Source organism: Mustela putorius, unplaced genomic scaffold, assembly GCF_011764305.1.
Source record: "Mustela putorius furo isolate JIRA1106 unplaced genomic scaffold, ASM1176430v1.1 tig00003859_pilon_pilon_pilon, whole genome shotgun sequence".
NCBI classification, from domain to species: Eukaryota; Metazoa; Chordata; class Mammalia; order Carnivora; family Mustelidae; genus Mustela; species Mustela putorius.
In genome coordinates this window covers 24,584,311-24,601,489 of record NW_025422011.1, presented here as the reverse complement: position 1 = coordinate 24,601,489, position 17,179 = coordinate 24,584,311, and the positions used below count along the sequence as shown (strand labels likewise).

The following is a 17,179-nucleotide window of genomic DNA, read 5'->3' as shown; positions in this document are numbered from 1 at the left end:
TGGAGAGAGGCCAACTTTAGAACACTCAGATGGGAGACTCAGGCAAGAGAGGTCAGGTGCCTTGCCTCACATCACACAGCATGGACAGCGGTTTTCAGATAGTTAACGAAAATCCAAATTTCCTTGGGGAGTTAACTCTCTTTTTCCCCAGGTGCCCTGCTTGTCCGCCGCCACACGGAAGCCCCAAGACCAGAGGTCTATCCTGTGTTATTCTGTGTTAGACCTTTCTGCCTGAATGACTCAGTCAGTTTCTGTTGCTGGTTACCAGAGGACTCAGGCTGATGTGCGCAGCAAAGCTGGGGAACAGACAGGCTCTGAACCCCAAGCTCTCAATGTTTAGTTCACTGCTATTTCCATCTTGCCAAGCTGCCTACCCTCCCTGCCCAGCTGTCCACTGTCCGGCCATCTGTCCTCACGTCAGAGCAGACTGCAAACTTGGAGTGTTCGGGTTCCCAAACACAGGGTCTGAGTGTTCCCTGCTTGGGATGTGCCCAGATAAATGATGACTTCTACATCCTGCTCCATTGGTGGGAAACCAGGGCATGGGTGTGGCAAAAACCCAGTGGAAGAGAAGGTGGAAAGATCCTGGAGAGGCCCAGCCTGCAGAGGGGCTCATGCAACACAAAGTTTCCCATTTTCCATGTGAATCAGATCCAGGATTGGAACGTTCGTTTGCTCAACTAGTGTTTACTGAACAGCTCCTATGTGCAGGCCACCGTGTGAACTCTAGTTCACGGCCTTGTGGGGGAGTGAATGCAGGACAGCAAAAGGCCAGTCTGATGGAGACGCTCAGGGTACTGTGGGGGCACCAGTGAGGTCCCTAATGAGGCAGAGAAGTCGGGAAACTTCCAGGGAAGGAATCTATGGTGTGCCATGAAGGAGGAGCTGAGGTCAGCAGCTACGGAATGACAGGGGCAGGTGGGCCCTTCCAGGCAGAAGGAGGGCATGGGAACGGGCCTGGAGTTAAGAGAAAGCAGGGCATGTTCAAGAGATGGGAAGAAATTCAGTCTGACAAGGGGAGAGTGAAAAGGGAACAATGCGGGACAGGGACGCTGATGGAGATGCTCATTTGTGATCCTCTTATTTCTTGTTTTCCATCTCCCTCCCCTCTCTCCCAAGGTGAAACAGACCTTCATTCTTCAAACAGCCCTAGGAGGAACATAGTTTAATTTCCTGTGTTTTCTAGATGAAAAGATGGAGATTCAGAAACGTGAAGTGACCCGCCCCAGGCCACACAGCTAGTAATGACAGATCTGCCCCTCACTGCCCATGTTCCTAAGCTCTCTTCTCTTCTGGCTTTCTACCTTGGTTGAAAACAGTGCTCTGAAGGTAGGAAGAGAGTGAACATGAATGAATCAGCAGACTACAGCGGCTGTGCTGCAATGGTTCTTTTAAAAAATTCCTCACTGTAGGTCTATTAGGCTGCGTCCCATTTCGCAGATGAAGAAACTAAGGCTTGGGGGTGAAGAGACTCTACCAGGCTCACGCAGTGGGCAGATGAGTGAAGGAGCCAGAGGCGGATTCTGGCATGCCTGTCTTCCTGCCCAGGACCTCAAAGGAGCTCCTTGCTGTAGGGCCATTCGCTTTTTGCGCCCTCCCCAGGCCAGGAATGACTGGAAATCCTGCCCTGGACGATGGTCTCAGGTTCCTCCACGTGAGTAATCAGCCCAGAGAGTCCTCCTTGGGAGACTGGTTTGGGTGGGGGTGTCTATGATGGCAGCTGCGTTCCAGTCCCGGAGCAACAAACATACTCTCTGGCCAGCAGCCCAGGACTCTTGTCCAAAGCCACCCTGTGACTTCGGGCTGGTCCTTTCCTCTAGTCCAAGTCTCAGTAGCACCAGCTAAAATCAAGAGACTTGAACTTAATGAATTTTAAGGGCCTTTCCTTAAGGTCAAGCCTCAACTTCAGGGCTGTCAATGGATTTAATGAGGGGGGGTGGTGGAGGGGTAGGGAACCAGCAGAGGGCGCTCCCAGCAGCAGGGAGCCAAGGCTTTGGTCAATGGAGAGGATCCCACCCCAGTCAGTCACTGACAGAGGCCAAGTTCACTTCTGATGATTAGTATCTGTTGCGGATAGTCCTATTTGTATGGTGAGCCCCCAGAAAGATCAATCCAAGAGCAGGATCTCAGCGTTCATAGGTCATCTGGTTCAACCCTGTGTTCCAACACTCTGAAAACACTCATTCCGTTCCCTCTCTCAACATCTCCTGAGACCCAGGTACAGAGTCCCGTGTACAAGGAGAAAACAGACCCTCACAAACGTGAAGGCACGATCACATCTCTTGTGAGGGTCTACTGCTATCTCCATTCGGTTAATGTCCACTTCTACCTGTAACACCTTGGAATGTAATTTTCCCTTCACTGGAAAAGCCCCCTTTCGCCTTCCCAGCATGGAAAACTCTTGAAGACCCTTTAAAGCTCTTGTTCCAATGTCCCCTCTTCCTTTCTCACCTCTCTGTTCAGAAATGATCTATTGATGCCTGTATACCCAGTTCCCACGGAGCATCTGTACACAAACCTGTGGACTGGAATTCCCACGACCCCCCAGCCCCCTGCCACCTCCCCCAATTGAGTGCTCGCTGTGTGCTGGAGACCATGCCAACTGCTGGGCACATTCTCCATCCTTCATCTCTCGCTGTAACCCCATCAACGAAACACAGTGCTCCTCCTCCTCCCACACACGCGGAGATTGGGATTTGGAGGGACTGAGTCATTGTTCAAGGTCACACAGTTGGTAAGTGGCAGAACCAGGCTTCCAGCTCAGTTTGCCTCAACCCCAGGCCCAGGCTTTATTTAAACCATGAAGTGTGCAGCTTCTGGCACGGACTCTCCTGTTTGCCATACCTATACTCGATCTGACACCTGGCAGATAGATTCAAGACTTATTTCTTGGAAAGATCAATTAAAAGCAGGTTAGAGACTGAGTATGAATAAATGGCTCATTAAAAACCAAAAAAGCACAGGCTGTGGGATTGGGCATCCTGAGTATGAACAAAGGATTCCCCCAGTGGTTGCTCAGTCTTGCAAAAGATACTTGGATTCTCTATGCCTCAGTTTCCTTACCTGTGAAATGGAGAAAATCATCTAGACATCAAAGGATTCTTAAGGATCTTAAGTGAGGGATGCCTGGGGGCTCAGTCTGTGAGCATCTGCCTTTGGCTCAGGTCATGATCCCAGGGCCCTAGGATCCCTGCTTTGCTGGAAGTCATCCCCCACCCAGTCCCCCCTCACTCGTGCGCATATGCTTTCTCAAATAAAATCTTAAAAAACAAAAGCAAAAACAAAAAACAAAAAACAACCCTGGAGTGCCTGGGTAGCTCAGTGGATTAAGCTTCTGCCTTTGGCTCAGGTCATGATCTCAGAGCCCCGCATCAGGCTCTCTGCTCAGTGGGAGTCTTCTTCCCCCTCTCTCTCTGCCTGCCTCTCTGCCTACTTGTGATCTCTCTCTCTCTGTGTCAAACAAATAAGTAAAATCTTAAAAAAAAAAAAAAAAAACCTAAAAACGTTAGCTGTTTGTCTTGTACACATACCTTATCTTCTATGTCAGGCGTTGCCTGTTTCTCAGTGAATACAGCTCTTCTTTCCCCACACAGATGAGGTCTATGGAGACTCTAGAATGAGTCTTATGATGTGCCGGTAAATTGGTTCTCAGAAATATAAATAAATAAATGGAAAAACCATGATTAGTGGCACCTGCCAATTTCCATGGTGTAAATGGTTCCACCATTTACTGACTGACAAATGGGAGGGTCAGGCTGCCAGTTGTGGAGGAGATCAGGAGTGTTACTCCAACTCTCTGAGCCTGTTTCCTCATCTTTAACATGCCATTGTGGGGATGAGTAAACATCCAGCTCCTAGAGGAATGATGGAGAAGTTCAGGGCACAGAGCCCACTATGGACGTGTGAGCTCGCACAACGGTGGCAGACAGTGGTAACAACACTCCATCTCAGGGCTGCTTGTCCGGCTTGGACACTGGCCTAGCCTCAGCACCTGGCCCTTCACCGAAGGCCCTGGCAGAGTCTCTGTCTTGGACTTCTTGGACTTCTAGGACTAAGGCCTTGTCCACTCTTGTAGCTCACCCCAGTCCACATGCAACGAGCATTCTGACTTGGCCTATGTTGGTCACACACACACACTGACCACAAATGGTTTCATGCAGCTGGTGTCTATGGGCCTCTGGTTTCAACTTCAGTGTCCCTGATGCCACCCGTTGGCTTGGACTACCTGTGCCTCTGCTTTGCTCTGGATCACCCACAATGGTCCCATTTGGCCTCTGCTCCGCCCTTCACGCTTATGAAACCTCTTCTCCCAGAGCTTGTGTGTGCTTACAGAGTGGAGAGTTGGGGCTCAGAACCACGGTTGTTCCCCCTGCAGCCAGGGAAGGTTCTAGCTCCTGCCTCTCCACATCACGAAGTCTAGTCCTGGCCTGAGTCCCCACCCTCTGCCTCTGGTTTAGCCCTTTGGTGCGAAGGCCTGGCCCAAGCAGTGCCAGCCCGGGCTGGGAAGACCCTGGCACTTTAGGATTTGGTGAAAAGACTCAGACAAACCGAGTCAGAGGCAGAGACTGGGAGAGGAAAGGCAGAGGCTACCTTTGAAAACCTTGGTTGGGGGGCGCCTGGGTGGCTCAGTGGGTTAAAGCCTCTGTCTTCAGCTCAGGTCATGATCTCAGGGTCCTGGGATCTAGCCCCGCACCAGGCTCTCTGCTCAGCAGGAAGCCTGCTTCCCCCCTCTCTCTCTCTGCCTGCCTCTCTGCCTACTTGTGATATCTATCAAATAAATAAATAAAATTAAAAAAAAAAAAAAGAAAACCTTGGTTGGGTCCGAGAAGAGACAAGAGTATCAATTAGAATGGGAAGGAAAAAGAAAAAAAAAAAAAAACAACAGATGGGGCCAGGAATCAAAGTTCAAAAGGGTCTGACCTCCTGTATTCAGATGTACTGTCAGCTGCTTGCCTCCGATATGCCCCATGCTTTCCCATGCCTTATCTAATGAGACCCTTGCAACAACTTGTGAAAAAGACATCATAAGCTCATTTTGTCTAGGAGCTAATAGGCACTTGGAAGGGTTAGAGCTTGGCAAGAGCACAGGTTAAGTGTCACTCTAGTCCTGCTCAGGTGACCCATGGAAAAGACAGGACACAACCTGGTCCTGAGCCAAGGATGGGCGGTCTTCTCCATGCCTCATGCAACTGTACAGCTGGAGACCTGGGACCCAGGGCAGGTTGTCAACAGAGGTCCTCAGTTATGGCACAATCCCTCAAAACATGACAGCTGACCATTCTGAGGTCACACACCTCAATGGAACTGTAGCACTCTGGAAACAAGGATGGATTTAGAGGCAGAGAGACCTGGTTGAAACACTGTGCTTTGCCACCTTCTCCCTATGGGATCCTTGGTTGGTGTCTGGACCTCTCTGAACCTCAGTTTCTTCCTCTGGGCTGCAGGAGCAACAGAGCTGCCTGCAACACGGTTGTGGTATGGGCTGTGGAAGTGACCGCAGTAAAGAAGGCACCAGGCAACCTGAGGCAGACAGCTTCCTCCTGATGACAGCTGACCAGGCTCAAAGCTTCATTTCCTGGCTCCCTCGAAGTCAGCTCCGCAGCGGAGATGCTCCTGTTCTTTGGACCAGGCAGAGCCATCAGCTCCGAAGGTCTGTTTCCTTTTTCCTTGGGCTCTGTCAGGTGTTCCTGGAGCTAACGAGAACAACACAGGGCCTCCCCAGCAGATCTGGCTCTTCTCCCTTCTGGAGAGCCCTGGGCTGTTGCCAGGTTCCCCCATCAGACACAGAGCCCTTGGAAAGATGGGTCAAAGAACCGGAAACGGGACATCACTGGATTCCCCAAATCTTCCTGCACCATGAACACTGCCCCACCTTCTAGCCACGCTCATTTTTTATTCGCAGCCTTTGTCTCTCCTGTTCTTCCTTCCTGCAGAGGACTCTCTGCTCCTCCTCTCTGAGCTGTGGCTTTGGGCCATTCTGCCCTTGGAACCTCTGCCTCAGCACCATGCGTCCTCCAGGAAGCCTTTGTGGTGAGCCCAGGGCATGCTTACTGTCCCTCTGGCTAAATTATTCTCCCACCATTTAACTTGTGACTTGGAATCTGGCAAAAGACTGCACCCCACCCGGGGCTGCTTCCTGGCTCTCTTGTTCAGAATCTGGGCTTCTGTGAGCTGCCCAGGCTGAGAAGCGGTAAAGGACGGGCCTCCTGCTATAAGGCCCATGACGGGGAGCCCAGTGCAGAGGAATGGGGATGGATAGCCAGACAATGTGCACCCAGCATTTTCCTGTACACTCAGATTTGAAAAGAAGACAGGAAGGAGTGACTAAGTGGGAGAAAAAGAAGGAAGAGGTGAGTGAACAGAAGTGAAGGGGAAGAACATCCGTGTGAGACTCAAGAACAGGTCACAGGTCACAAGAGGACAGATCCCGGCTGCTTTGGATCGTGCGTTAAGGCCCTCTGTGAATTGCCCCCTGGTTATGTAACTCCCTGCCTTAATAGACTCCTCTTTGAAAGCATTTGGAACTTTACCTACTCCAGGCAGCCTTCCCTGATTGACTTGGATCTCTTCCTTGGCTCCCTGAGCTGTACTACTTTGTACTCATTGATGCCATTTCCCATGATGCTAGGTCCTCTGGGGAAGGGCTGGGGCGTCTCTGCTTCACTGGGGGCGAGTCTTATTCTCCATTTATCATCTGTAGTCAGAGATATTTTACACTGTCTCTTTTATTGGCTTCAGAGGGTGGGTGAGATTTATTTTGCATGGTTGGTTTTTTTTTTTTTTTAAAGATTTTTAAATTTATTTGTGAGAGAGAGAGCGAGCGAGAGAGCGCACGCACCTACAAGTGGGGGAATGGCAGGCAGAGGGCAAAGCAGGCTCCTCGCTGAGTAAGGAGTCTGATGCAGGACTTGATCCCAGGACCCTGAGATCATGACCTGAGCTGAAAGCAGATGCTTAACTGACTGAGCCACCCAGGAACCCCTGCACGGTCTCTTTAAATCCAGTTTGCCTCCAACACAATCTTGAGACAAGGCCTGTTATCTTATATTCTTATATGATTCTTTTCTGTCAGCTCTGTTGGGCCCGAAACCCAGTGCCTGCCGTCAACCAGCATCCAGCTTAGTGCACAGAGTCAGAAATGGCCAAAATATGGAAAGAGCCCAGCTGTCCATTGACAGATGAATGGATAAAGCAGACGCGGTACATACACACCATAGAATATTACGCATCCGTCAGAAAGAATGAGATCTTGCCATTTGCAACAAGGGGGATGGAACTAGAGGGTATTATGCGAAGCAAAATAAGTTAATGAGTGAAAGACAATTATCGTATGATCTCACTCATATGTGGAATTTAACACACACGCACAGGTGTGTTTCCCTGAACACGGGGGAAGGGAAGGGAAAGTAAAATAAGGTGAAAATTGAGAGGGAGGAAAACATGAGAGACAATAAACTCTAGGAAACAAAAGAAGGGTTGCTGGAGGGGTTGTTGGGGGGATGGGGTAACTGGGTGACGGGCATTAAGGAGGGCACGTGATGTAACGAACACTGGGTGTTATATGCAACTGATGAATCACTGAACTCTACCTGTGAAACTAATAAAAAAAAGAAACAAAGAATGTGTTAAATATCAACTCCCATCTTATGGGAGTGTCCAGGAGGACACGAGCAGAGGGGCTGGGAAGCTGCATGGAGCGAGGACGAGCACCTCTGGGACAAGCAGGCGTCCAGCGGGCAATGGGGAGGGCGTGCCAGGTAGAGGACTGCGCTGGGGCAAAGACGTGCAGACATGCAGGAGTAGGGGAGGGGGAGAAAGACGACATGTGGGTGCAGCTGGGTGCATGCCACGGGAGAGGGGACTCCTGCGGCATGGAGGCCTGCTTGGCAGCCGGCTAAGGCATCCACACTTGAACTTGAGGCTGCTTTTTCTTGGCGGCATGAAGGCAGGTCTTGCCAGTCTAGCAGGATGTAGAAATTTGTGCCAGTGAGCTGGGGACACAACGGGGATGGATCCCCCAACTGCCTTGTGCCCCGAATGACCCCACGCGATGACGCCATTCCTATGAAGATCAAGAGCAGACAAGACATCCGCAAAGGTAGAACCGGGAACACCGGTTACCTTGGAGGGCAGGTCCCTCATTCCTGGAGGTCATGGCTGAAGGTGCAGCTGGCAGTATTTACGGGATGGGGCCGGGAAGCCTTTCACAATGAAGAGTTCTCCCACTCAAAGGCCAGGAGGGTCCCTGGTAGGAAGCAGGGCTGCAGGCCATGGGCCTCACCCAGGCTTTAAGGAGCTGAGGAGACGGACTACATCTGGGTTTGGGGAAGATAGAGTTTTGGCCATGATGGAAGCCCACGAGGTCCGGGCATCTCAGGGCACCAAAGTGGCACAGAAGGTGTACATGGGACCTCCATGGACACTCCTGGGTTTTGGGTTTTGTCAATTCTGGCCCTCTGTCCTGAAGCTGCTCAGGCCCAGGAGGAGCCCTGGATGTCCCTCTGTGGCACCCCAGGATGGTCTAGAAGGAGGTCAGGCAAGGAAGCCAGAGGGAAAAGGAAATGGCCCCTGCAGGCCTCTCTGCTTATGATAAGCTCTGGGGGATGATGAATGAGCTTCTTCCTCTGATACGAGTCTCAGCGAGGCAGGGCACCCTTGGAGGTCAGAGTCCCTGGCATCAGGTCTGGAGGCTGCTCCTGCTGCTGCTACAGAAAATCATTTTCTGAAACCATGGGCGAAAGCAGAACACAGCTGACTTACACTAAAATGCCGGCCTCACCTCGGATCTCCACACCATGCACACGTGTCTCCTGTGTTCCTGCAGCCCTCTGCCCAGCACTAGAGGATGTTACAGCCTAGGTCTGCATTCTGGCTCTGCCACTCCCCTGCTGTGTGACCTTGGCAAGTTCCTCAAGCTCTCTGAGCCTGTACACTGAGGACCATGAAAGCCTTCTGTACAGAACCATCATGAGGGTCGGGTGAGATCATGTCATAAACACCCAGAAAAAGTTAGTGCTCATTATTATTATCATTATTATCAGAGCACACGTCAGGATGGAGCACTGTTGCTGGGTTACTCGACTGGCACCCCCAAGAGACATAAGCTCGTTGTGGGCAGGGGCCTTGTGGCCGTGTGGATTTCCTGGCACAGTAAATACTTGCATGCATGAATGAACTGTGTCCTCTAAGACCTCTCCGGAGAGCTTTCTTTTCCACCCACAAGGCTTCTAAATCACAATAATTCTTCACAAATGGAGGCTGGATTCACTTTTACTCTGTTCTCTCTTCTATTAGCTCCAAGGCCATGAAAAAGCCACAAACTACTTCTTCTTCTTCTTTTTTTTTTTTTTGAAGATTTTATTTATTTGAGAGAGAGAGAAAGCACAGGAGCTTGGGGGAAAGGGAGAGAGAATCTGGAGCAGACTCTGTGCTGAGCGCAGAGCACAATGAGGGGCTCGATCTCATGACTGTGAGATCACAACCTGAGCCGAAACCAAGAGTTGGCCACTTAAACAACTGAGACATCCAAGTGCCCCAAGCATCTTTTTTTTTGTTTTTAAACTAATGGCTTGTTCCCAGACTCCAAACTCCCAAGACTTCCTTCAGTGGCCTTTCTCATGCTAGGCCCACAAAAATCCTCTTAAAAGAAAGCCCCAATGGTTTCTCACAAAGTTAAACACACAGTGACCCTATGATCCAGCAATTCCATTTCTAGGTCCAAAAAAACCGAAAGCAGGGGCTCAGATACATACATCAGTATTCACTGGAACAAAGTCCACAATAGCCCGAAGCCGGAAGCAAACCAAGAGCTCCTCAATGGATGAACGGATAAACCAAGTGTGGTCATGCAGACAACAGAATATTACTCAGCCTTAAAAAGGAAGGAAATTCTGGCCCACTCTACAACCTGGAAGCATCCTGAAGACACTGTGCTAAGGGAAGCAAGCCAGACACAAAAAAGGCAAGAACTGTATGATTGCACTTGTGCGAGGGGCCCAGGATAGGTGAATTCATAGAGAAAGAAAGTGGAATACAGGCCACCAGAGGCTGGGTGGGAATGAGGGCTTATTGTTTAACGGATACAGAATTTCAGTTTTGCATGACGAAGAGAGTTCTCTGGGTGGGGGATGGTGATGGTAGTGCAATATTAGGAAAATATTGCGAATGTACTTAAACGCCCCCAGAAATGTACACTTAGAAATGAATAACATAGCAAATTTCAGGTACTTCCCAATTTTAAAAAAGCACCCCCTACAGAACAAATGAAATGCTGGAGGGACCCCATCTCGAATCAGACAGAGCTGGATACCACTCTGGCATACCTTCAGTGCTCTTTTGCCTCTGGCCTCCTGATCTGAGATCTCTCCATCCATTCCCTCCTTGGCTCTCGCTCTGGGGTCCCCCGTTCTCTTTCTGTGCCAGGACCCATGGCCACATCATTTATTTCCATGAAATCACCCTGCCCCTGTCCACAGTCACTCCTTTCCATCCCTTCGGCCCCTCTTTAACCCCTCCATGGCCCCGTCATACCCCCTTGAGGATGCTCAAAACGGAAGCCTCGAGAACCTGAGATAGAAAAGCTGCGGTTGAGGATGTTCACTATGGGATCCACCGACAAGGAAATGGTTAACCAAAACAGAGTAAAGCTACTGAGGATGAATAAAGATCAGGATGGAACATGGAAGTCATGATAAAGTGTTAAGTGAAAAACACAAGATACTAAAGCTAGGTGTAGACTGATTTCATCCATTAAAAAATACAGACCTTTAGAGACAATCAAGAAACAGACTCTTGATACAGGGAACAAATTGATGGTTACTGGAGAGGAGGTAGGTGAGAGGAGGCAGATAGGGATTAAGGAGTCCTTAATTGTGATGAGCACCTGGTGATATAGGGAAGTGTTGCATCACTATATGGTACACCTGAAATTAACATTACACTCTATGTTAACTAACTGAAATTTAAATAAAAAAAATAATAAACTGCAGGAAGAAAAAAAGATTTTCAGAAGAAACAGAACAGGATGTTCAAGATCATGGTTCATCTTACATATGCTTTACAGTGCGGTCATTTTATTTTTATAATGTAATTTATTTTTTGAGGCCAGGCAACACCCTTAGGCTGATGATGAAACATACAATCTCTGCGGCTGACTCCACAAGCTGCCCATTGCTGAAGTCCACAAGTCCTTCTGAGTGACTTCCAGAGAGTTCTGGGGCAGAGGAACATCTGACTTGAAGCCTCTCTAATGACTTCAACAAAACACCTCACCAAGCAAAGGAAGGGCAATTTAGGGTATTTCTTTGACCATCACACTGACCAGGAGATTTGGCCATGAACGGTTTAGCCTCTACATTAGCCCAAAGTTAGACATTCTCAGATCCTTGCTCTCCAACAAATCTGCAAACTGTGGACTTTTCATACTTGAATGACATCACATTCAAATCATCTGAGCTTTATCATTTTGATCCTACTACACCTTACTCTGTCGTAATATACTTAGTGGTTCATATAATTCCAAAGTATGCAGCTTCATACATAAATAGTCATTTCTAACATTCATGCATTCAACAACTATTTAGTGAGCTAGTGCTGAGTATCAGGTTTGGTTTGCTAGTCACTAAAAATACAAGGAGAATAGGACTCTGGTTCTCTTGGGACTCCTTAACACTGTGATTTCTTATTCCTCAGGCCTATAAACACCTACACGATCTGGCCCTGCCCCTCTTTTCTACCTTTTTCCTTACCACCCTTCCTCTCTGCCCATCTCTTATAGCCATACTTGTTGCTCCCTGAAAACACCAAGGTATTCTTACCCCAGGGCCTTTGCACTGGTGGTCTCCTCTTCTTAGAATGCTCTTCTCCCTGATTTCCTCACTTCATTCAGGTCTTTGGTCAACTCTCACCTCCTCAAAGATAGTTCTGTTTAAAGGCAAATCTCTTCCTTCACTCTTTCCCCTCCCCACCCTGTTTTATTTTTCTCCAGAGCACTTCTCACCCCTTGAAATGTCATATCTCTGCTTATGTTTTATTTTCTGTCTCCCTTGGTAGAGCTTGGGCAGGAAGTTCATCTTTTTCAGCAATGTATCCCCAGAGCCCAGAACAACCTGGCACATAACAGATGTTTATATGTATCTGGAGATTTAATGAATGGATGAACGAATTGACTCTTGACAGTTCGGGGTGCTCAGTGAGCCAGCTTTGCAGGAGTCATGATGGCGTCCTGTCAGACCCACAGCCCCCACGGGCAGGCCTCCCTATTCTCCTTCCTACCGGGCTCTTTCTGTGAATGGCATCCTTAGCAACTCAGGCTCAAAACCCTTGCCACCACTTCTCATTCCTCCCTCCCTCTAGCACCCACATCCAAACCCCTGCCCATTTCGGTGACACGCTGGCCTCCTGCATCAACTCCTTTCTGTCTTCATTCTTACGACCACCCCCACTCCTTATCTCTCACTTAGACACTGTCATTGTGTCTTACCTGGGCCCCCTGCCAGTGGGTTCTCACCTCCAATCTGTTCTCCACACAGCAGCCAGGATGAGATTCCTATTGGCCAGGCTGGATCAGGTCTCTCCCCTACTCAGAAACTAAAGACCAGTCTCTTAGCTTGGCATTCAATGCTCCCAGAAACTGCCTCCACCTTCCTACCCAGTCTTCCTTCTCGCAACTCCTCGGTTATGCTTTCTGCTCCAGTTGGAATGAAACACTTCCCAGTTTCTACACACGCCCGAGAAGGCCCCGCTGCCTGTTCTCTGTTCATGCTCCCTGTAATACTTGAAATAATGCCCTTTCTTTCTTCTAGTGTACTAATCATGTAGACCCAACTCACATGTTACACAGCTTCTCCAAGAAGTGACTCCTGATTTTCTGAAGAATAAAATCCATCCTTCTTCTCAACTCTTCCCCAAAGGTCATCTGTATCTCTTTTAGGGCAGGTGTTGGGAAGAGACCGGTGACATGACAGGGAAGAGTTCAGAATCTGGATTCAGATGATCTGAGCTCGAGGTACAGCTCTCTGGATGAGACTTTTAAATTATGCACCCTTGGGACGCCTGGGTGGCTCAGATGGTTAAGCGGCTGCCTTCGGCTCAGGTCATGATCCCAGCGTCCTGGGATGGAGTCCCGCATCGGGCTCCTTGCTCCGCAGGGAGCCTGCTTCTCACTCTGCCTCTAGTCTGCCACTCTGTCTGCCTGTGCTTGCGCTCTGTATCTCTCTCTCTCTCTCTAACAAATAAATAAAAATCTTTAAAAAAAAAAATTATGCACCCTTAGGTAAGATCGACTCCAAGTCTTAGCTTCCCCGTTAATAAAATGGGAATGGTAATACTGTGGCTATCATGGGTGTGTTAGAGAATTAAATGTAAGGACAGTGTAAGAAAAGCTTTGACACTACATCAATTTCTAAATTCTGTCACAATTAGCTGTGAAACAATGGATGAAGAGAAGCGTTCCTTGTCCCAGGGAGGTTTCATGGATGTCTTATGCCAGCTGAGCCCTAAGTCAGGTGGGGAAGGGAATTTTGGGGAGAGAGGGACTCTGGGGCCCTAAAATCCCATGTCTTTGGGCAATGGAAGAGGGAAGACGTGGAGGGTATACCCAAAAAGCCCGGGCTCTAACTGTATTAATAGTTACCTATTCTGGAGCTCCTTCTATGCCCCAGGCACTGTGCTAAGTACCCTACATAAATTATCTCACCTCATTGTATTCCCTCACAGAGTAATAGAAGAGGAAAAGCAGGCCCACAGTAGTTATATAAATAAGTGCTCCCCTTCCCCCCACCCTTCTCCCTGGCTCAGCCCTGAAAGGTACCCTGCAAATTTCCAATACCATGATCTTATCTTTCAGATGGAGAATCTCAGACCCAGAGAGGTTATGAGCATTCATTGAAGCTGTCCAGCCAGCAAGGAGGAGGTTGGGCCTGGAACCCAGATCTCTCCACTTTCAGGGTAGAAGCCACTGCTCCACAAAAAGCCAAGGGGCACCAAGCATTAGGAAGTCTACGTAAATGGCGCTTCTGGAGTGCAATGCCATTTCTAGGGCCTACGGCCTGAGTGGTCGTCCCTGAAGTTAGGACACCTAGTCACCTTGCCAGGCTGCTCACCCCACTCAAGAAGGAAACTCTTGAGACAAGAGCCTCAGGCCCCTACAGACTGAACACTGCCCTCCTTGCCAACTATGCTGTCTACGTCTTGAGTCTCCTCAAGAGTGACTGACTTCATGCACTCACCACCCAGCTTGTACTCCTTCGACATACCTCTCGGGGCACCCTGTCTGCACCAGGCATCAGGCTCAGCTCTGGAGACACCCAGCTGCCCTTGAGAGAGCCTTGCCCTGAGCTACCACCTGAGTCTGATGAAGCTGTAACTCAAGCTTCCCCAGCAGCTTTGTCAGCAACACCAAGAGGCCATACTCAACAGACATCAAGGAGGAAGGGGCAGCCGGATGTGAAGGATTTGGGGACCTCCACAAATGATGACGCAAGGGGCCTGGGTATAAGATGCAGGCCATTAAGAAGGAGGGGAGCGTGACTGGGAAGCCATATAGTCAGGTCAAGGTGAGGGAAGGGGTTGCTTCTTGAATGCCACAGCAACTGGTCCAACTGAGGACACAGACTCAATGACTTCTGGGAGAGCCCAACATCCTAGAATCTGATCTTCTGCCCAGGGCTGCTTCATTCTTGCCAATCAAATCCCCAAACCTGGAGTGCTTGCTTGCATAAGAGAGCTCTCTCCTTTGAGGCTGACTGAAGCAAACTAAAGGCCACCCTTTTCCCCCCACAGTAAGGATGGTAGCAAATGAATGGCACCTGCCGCTCCAAGTGGGGGCAGGGCTGGAATTACAAAGACTTTGCTGGTACACTCAGATGAATTTTGGGGTTCCAGTGGCTATAGAATTGAATCATGTAGGAAAAAAATGAAAAGGAAAGCCAAAGACCCTAAATTCTAAGGCAGGCTTTGTCACTAACTCTGGTGACCTTGGTCAAGCCACCTCACTGGACCTCAGTTTCCCCATTTGTACAGTGAGAGGGTTAAGTGAGTTCCAAGGGCTCATCTGGTTCTGACCCTCTAAGCCACGTGATCCTTGGTCAGGTAAGCCCCTCAGGGCTCTGATCAGGACAATCTCCAGATTTTGCAGGAGTCTGGGCCTCATCTAGGAAAAAAGGGCATGCTGGGGGAGGGGAACGCGCTGGGCTTTTATTTTGAGGGTGGGTGGGTAGCCGGTGATTTAAGCTACACTGTCGGTCCGGGGGAGGCGAAGCGAAGGGAAGGCTGGGAGTTCGTTTTACAGGCCAGCAGGCTAGCGGCGATCTCCTGCCTCCCTCCGGAGCTTCAGACCCCGGAGAGGCGATGAAGCCAAGAGCCGCGCACCAGCCTCGGTCGCGGAGGCTCGGACCCGGGACCACCTCCTCCATCCTTCCCCGCAACCGTGCACGAGCTTCGTGGGGAGTGGCTGCCGCTCTCTCCCCGGTACCCAGCGCCGAGCCCCCTCCCGACGCGGGTCCCCCTCCCCCAGTCCGGGGGCGCAGGGAGCCCCATGGGGGCGTGGCGGTGGCGGGCTCTGGCTTCTCGGCCCTGGGGGTTGGAGGAGGTCTCACTCGCGGGGCGGCCCCGGCAGGGACCCCGCGCCTTCCACCTCCCGGCTCCCCACACAAAGGCGCCCACAGAGGCGCCGCACTTACCGGCCAGAGCGGGCTCCGGGCGCCGGCGAGCGGGCGGGCGGGCAGGCTGGCGGGAGGATGTGCGCGCCCGAGTGTACGTGTGTCTGCGTGTGTTCCTGTGTGTGTCTGCGCGAGTGTGTGTGTGTGACGGGGGCCGCGCCGAGCTCTGTGCGTCTGCGTGTGCGGGGGCGTCCGTCCGTCGGTCCGTCCGCCCGGCGCTCCGTCCCGCGCTCCGTGCGCGCTCCCTTGCCCGGCCACCCCACCAAATGCGCTCGGGCTGCGGAGTCGCGGGCGCAGCGCCGGGTCGGCTTGGCACCCCCCGGCCCGGGCTCCGCCCCGCCCCCGGGCGGCCTGGCGCCGCTCGCCGGGAATTGCGCAGGGCCCGCGGGGCTGGCGGGCGGGGCGTGGGAGCTCCGACAGCGCCCAGGGGCCCGAGTGGGGCCGGATCCCCGAGCCTTAGTCCCTGACCCTGCTCTCAGGCGCCCCCTCCCCCTACTCTGCGCGGAGTCCCCGCGCGCGCCGCCCCCGCGCGGAGGTTGCCTGGACAGCGAGGGCGGGGGAGCGAAAGAACCGCCTGCATTTCATTCATGATTTTCTCTTCACGGGAGCCCCAGGCCCGGGCTGCGCCGATACGGCGACCGCCAGAGGGACCCCAGCGGGGTTGTGCGCTGCGAACCCAGTGCGGGACACGTACAGGCAGACAGATGGGGGTAAAGGAGAGCAAGACAAAAGGGTCAGTCCTGGGGGCGTGGGGGTGGGCGGAGGGTGCCTGGAGAGGGTGCTGTGCCGCTTCCCGATGTTGCCCGCAAGATGCCAACATCTGCACGGAGTGGTTGCATACCCGGGCGCACACAGTGCTGGGTGCCCAGGACCTGCTCCAGGGCTCGGAGGAGGCACCAGCCTTCCCACTCTTCTTTCTTCAGTTTCTGGGGAGCAAGACCTCGCTCCGCCCGGTCTCTCCGGCCTGATGATGCTCGCGGTGGGGCACGCACCTGTCTTGGCTTTCTCCTGGGCACCAGGGGCCGGGACGTGCAAGGAGCTGCCCATGGCCCCACAATCTCACATTTTCCCAGGCTGGCACCCCGCTAGTTAGAGGTTCCTCATATTCCTGATTGACGGGGGGGGGGGTGAGGGGGGGGAGCTTTTTCAGGTATCAGGCTGCACACAGAGCAGGGAACCTAAGCTCCATTTTTTCATGGAGTAACCGAGGCGAGACACCACACAGCTATCACCCTCGTTCCAGCCTCTATCCTCTTTCACCCGGAATTCTGCTATAGCCACCAGACTGGTCTTCCTGCTTCCAGCCTTGGCCCCCTGCAGTTGATTTGCCACACAGCAGTAAGAGATCCTTTTAAAACGTAAGTCTTCAATCCTACAATGGCTCTTCATTTTAGGCAAGTGAAAGCTAAAGCCCCTTAACCAGCTGCAAGGCCTCTCCTGAACTGGCTCCCTTTGAAGTCTCTAACCTCACTTCCTAACACTCTTTTCGCAGTGGTCTCTTTTAATGCACTGGCCACATG

General features: G+C 51.3%; 1 protein-coding gene across 2 annotated transcripts in view; it reads right to left on the bottom strand.

Moving 5' to 3' along the window:
* The window catches only part of PTPN5 (protein tyrosine phosphatase non-receptor type 5), a 54,511-nt gene extending 38,353 nt beyond the window's left edge, over positions 1-16,158 (bottom strand). Inside the window, exon 1 of one of the 2 annotated variants that reach the window (XM_045066139.1) lies at positions 15,681-16,158. The gene's annotated coding sequence lies outside the window, so the exon portion shown is untranslated. The remainder of the gene's footprint in view (positions 1-15,680) is intronic. The other variant, XM_004752110.3, reaches the window with a different exon arrangement.
* Positions 16,159-17,179: the final 1,021 nt, after the last annotated feature.